Here is a 4,887-nt window from a genome sequence, read left to right on the forward strand (position 1 = left end):
ATCGTATTTCTTTGATTAATAATTTGTGAGTTAACTTGCTAATTTTAGGATGTACATGGCAATCCAAAAATCGAATTTCTTTGGTTGAAAATGTGTGGGTTGACTCACTGATTTTAATACACGTGGCCATTCAAAAAATCGGATTTCTTTGATTAATAATGTATGAATTGACTCACTAATTTAGTGTACGTGACAATTCAAAAATCAAATTCTTTGATAAATATCGTTAATGAGCCAATTCATTAATTTTGTGTACAAGGTATTAATTGATTTCACTTTTCTCCAAATATGACCAAATCGATTTACTAAATTTTGGTGCCACATAAACCTCATCAATCGTGGGATTTTATTATGTAAAATTCGAGAATCCATGTAATTATTTTAACCGTAGGATTTGTTCAGTAAATCCGATGCAATTTGATGATGACTGGACCATAGTTTGACTTTTAGTCTTTGAATGTTGACCGTAGGATATTTTTGGATCGTAGTAGAGACTGATCATTTTGATCAGGCGGATTTGGTGCCTAACACTTTTCGAAATCCGTAACCTGACCCTTTACCCATCTCTCTGATCCACGGACCGACCCATATCCATTTAGAGTTAATTTCGGTTCCTAGACCTAAACTAGGTGACAACTCCTTATTCTTTTAAAAATCCCCGAGATACGTAGATCGGACCCCTAATCCTCTATTTAGCGGACGGTCGCGGGGGTCGAGGCGATTTCAATAGTCAATATGGCACTAGTGCTTGGCCCGGTCTCTTCGGAGATGCGACGTCATTCATGAAAATCACAACTCCAGTCACGTACCTTAGGGTATATAAAACTGAGGCATCAGTACCGTCTGATCAGGTGACTTTGAAAGGTATATCGATACACCTAGGCTAGAGCGACCTAAGCATTTGACCTATTGTAAACCACACAGTCACATGTCCCGATTGCCAACGTAGTACTAGTACGTGGTCGGTCCCCTTGTGGGATGCTAAACCATTTATGAAAGCTACAACCCTAGACTCGTACTTATACGGTAAATTAAAATAATCTAAGTTAACCAATTACACTTCTTGGTGAAAATCAGTACCTAAGCGAGATCCTGCCCTGCTAAACCCTACTGTACGAGGGGGATAGACTACATCTATTTTAGACGAGAGGTATTTAAGAGGGTCCTTGCTCAGCATTATGCACTACCTCTCAATTGGGGATTAAACTGGCTGTTTTTGACTTTAACGATGTGGGTTGAAGTCTAAATTATCACCTATACGGTATATCAAACCAAGTCACCATGTACTGTCTAATTGAGTATGCTCGAGAGGTATATAGGTGCATTTGGGCAAGGGTGGCCAAATAAATTGCATTGCACGTAGTAAACCTAGAGTCTAGAAGCCTTCCTATAGGTCACGACCTGAACTGACTATAGGTGTTCTCGGGTGTTCTATTTAATCCAACCAACAGGTAAGTGGGTGGATTGATCCACACTGTTCAAACTAAACCCACTATATCGGTTCGACCCAATCGGTGAAATGTATCGATCAATTCGAATCAATTAAACCAGTTGGCCCAATTGAAAAATGGATCAAACTGATCAATACCAAATCAGTTGGACTAATTGATTTCACTTTTAAAGATCCAGACCACTTTATATAAATAAATAAAAATTTGATCTTAGGATCAAATTAATTTGTCTTATCTAAGGTTTAATCCCAATCAGGGGTAGACCTGCGTCTAACCTTTCTCCCTTTCTTGGTCACCATAGACTTATAGTGCATTTGGATTTGATATTTTCCACCGGACTTGGGCTATTTTATATCATGTGGTTAAGAGTCAAACCTTTAGAGTCAATGGTTAACCTTTAGTTACTTTCAATCAGGTGATAATTAGTCTCAAACGTTCTAAACCTTCATCTGTACCATTTTGGATTCGTGAAAAAAATCATCTTTCTAGAGTACCATTGTCAAGTAGTCAGTATTTGCCACAAGAAGAAACGAGTACCAGCGCTCCGTTAGATTTTAGAATCTTTTCAAGCACAGATTATTGCTTCTGTCCAAACACAAATTGCATCCCTGAGAATTAAAAAGAGAAAAGATAAAACTATAGAACCTCAGGATGTGTTTGACTTCGTCGAAAATCAAGAAGATGATCAATTACATGTCGACCCTGTCTTCGCTCATCGAATAACTCAGGTTGAAACTGCTTTGAAGAATATCAAAGACCCTGATGATCTTATTCTTGGATTAGGGGCAATGATCTTGTTTTTCATGGTCCGTCTGCCAGAGAAGTTTACAGTGCCAGATATGGAGAAGTTTGACGGTATTGGATGTCCTAAGACTCACTTAAAAGTATATGTCGGCATAATGCAATCTCAGGCTTTAAGTGAAGAACAGATGGCTCAACTTTTTCAAAAAACCCTAACAGGTCCTGCACTATGCTGGTTAATGTCATTGGACTTATCTCGGGTAAGAACATGATATGAATTGATGAAAGAGTTTATTGGTCGATATTCATTCAACACGGATATTGAACTCACAAGAAGAGACCTAGAAACTACTAAACAGAAACCTAGAGAAACTTTCACTGAGTTCATTGCTCGATGGAGAGCTAAAGCCGCTCAATTGTGGGATCGACCCCAAGAGAAGGAACAAGTCAAGATTATCCTTAGGAATCTCACTCCAAATTATGTCAAGTACTTGATGCCTCTGTACCTTCCCACTTTTCAATCCCTCCTCGAGGTTGGAAATCAAGTTGATGATGCCTACTCTTCGGGACTTTTTTGGTAACCCGTTTGAGTCAAAATCCAAACATTTCAAACCTAATGTCAATTCCTTACAAGTGGCCAACACCTCTTTCGCACTATCTCCTCAAGTTACTCAACCCTCACAAGCCAAGCCTAGGAGACAATTTGCCAATCTTGGAATGTCCTTTAATATTGTTTATCAAAAATTGATGAAAAGGGGATTGTTGACACCTTTACAACTTAAGCCTTTGTCTACAATGGACAATTTTGTGAATTCCATCAAATGCTCGGTCATGTGCTTGATAGGTGCATTATCCTCCGTCATGCTATCCAAGACCTTATTGAGTAAGAAAAAGTTACCATACCCGCTCCTACTACTCTCAATGTTAAGACTAACCCTTTGCTTAACTTTTAAAATCATCCTCCTCCTACTCTAAACCTAATATCCATATCCAAATCTGAATCAATTGACCTAGTTTCCTTCATTCACCTAATTGGTTTTAACAGTGCGTTCACTTCATGCCAGAATGAGCTCAATTACCCTAAGGCAGTGCCAGAACTAAAGAATAGAGAAATTATTGAAGCAACGGGTTGTCCCGCATATGACAGGCTTGAATCGAAATATGAAGAGATAGTAAAAACAGGCAAGTTCAAGTCATCCATCGAAGATAACCGAAGTGGCATAGACCTTAGAATTGTGTTCCTCCATTCAGAATGATGTCGTCTTTTATGTCTTTTAATTTTTTTTAGCTTCAGTTGCGTCAGTCTTTGAATTTAGTTAGTCATCTTTATTTTTTGGCTCTAGTAAGGTTTGTCAGTCTATGTTCTTTTTTATTCTAATAAATAAAGAAGCTTCTGATTATCATGCGTGTAATAATGATTTGAGCATAATATCTAACATGAGGATTGACTTAGAGCTCACTAATCAAACTTAATAAATATTAAAATTAAAGAGTACACTCAAGAAGTGCAAATTGGTGATACATTGGTGAGAAATTCAACAATATTCCTGTATGGTCTCATCAGAATAGATTGCACCAGAATAAATCAAGATTTAAAGTTGAAGGTGAACTTCAAAGTCGAAGTTTATCGGTCAAAAATGATGTAGATGAAACCATCGACAAAGATGCTAAGACCCATAAGAAGGGATCCCTCATGTTTTTCACTCGAGAGAGAGAGTTCTCATTCATAAAAGAATGAAAGATTTTCTGGAAGTTCTAGAAAAGTTGAACAGCTAAATACAAAGAACTCAATCACACTCAATTTCGTAGAAGAAGATTTAAGATTATTCTTTCTTAGAAGAAGATTGAAGATTTCTCATTCACAAAAGAAGACCTTACTCGACAGAGCCATTAAGACATCAAATTCCTAAAATCTTGACCAAATCATGTAGTATTCCACCAAAGGAAGCCTTCTTTGGTCGAACTATTTCCTGTCTTACAAAGAAAAAAATAACTTTCTTTAGCCCCTAATAGCCTCTAAAAAAATCAAATAGCATGTTTCTTTTTAAACCACACCAACCAACCTCGGGAAGGAAGTCTAAGTATGAATTACGTTTTGACCTGATCCCAAAAAGAAAAAAAGAAATATTTGGGGTACGTAGGCAACCTGAGAAGTTACTTCAGGCCCAGTCATGCAAAAAAAATGTATTCTCTTAAGAAAAGTGTCATCCAAAAGGAAAATCCCCTATTGAAAGGTTCAAAAGAAAAAAATGCCAAACTAGGGGCATTAAAAATAATTGGTAGAAAAAAAAATGCCAAACTAAGGGCATTAAAAAAAAGAGTCAAATGAATTTACAGAAAAGAATGACAAAAAAAAGAGAATATTAGACGAGGGGCATTTTGGGAAGTCGAGCCTTTTACCCTTTCTTTCTAAACCATGTCCTAAGCCCACCAATTGAAAGCACCCTCGATCCGCGGGGTGCGCGGATCCTCTTCTGACCCTTGAGGTTTGGGAGTCGCCACCTAGTTATTACGATCTAGGAATCGAATACTGACTTTAAACGAATAAAAAACTAATCTACAATAGAAAAACTGAATCCGGGGATCACATTACGGGATTGGAAGGTGTTAGGCACCAACCCCGCCCAGCCAATACCGATCTCTACTTATCCCAAATATGACTACATTGCTAATGACAAAACTTAGATAAAACAAT

The sequence above is a fragment of the Akebia trifoliata genome, chromosome 11 (genome assembly GCF_017979445.1).
Source record: "Akebia trifoliata isolate Shusen 1 chromosome 11, ASM1797944v1, whole genome shotgun sequence".
NCBI lineage: Eukaryota > Viridiplantae > Streptophyta > Magnoliopsida > Ranunculales > Lardizabalaceae > Akebia > Akebia trifoliata.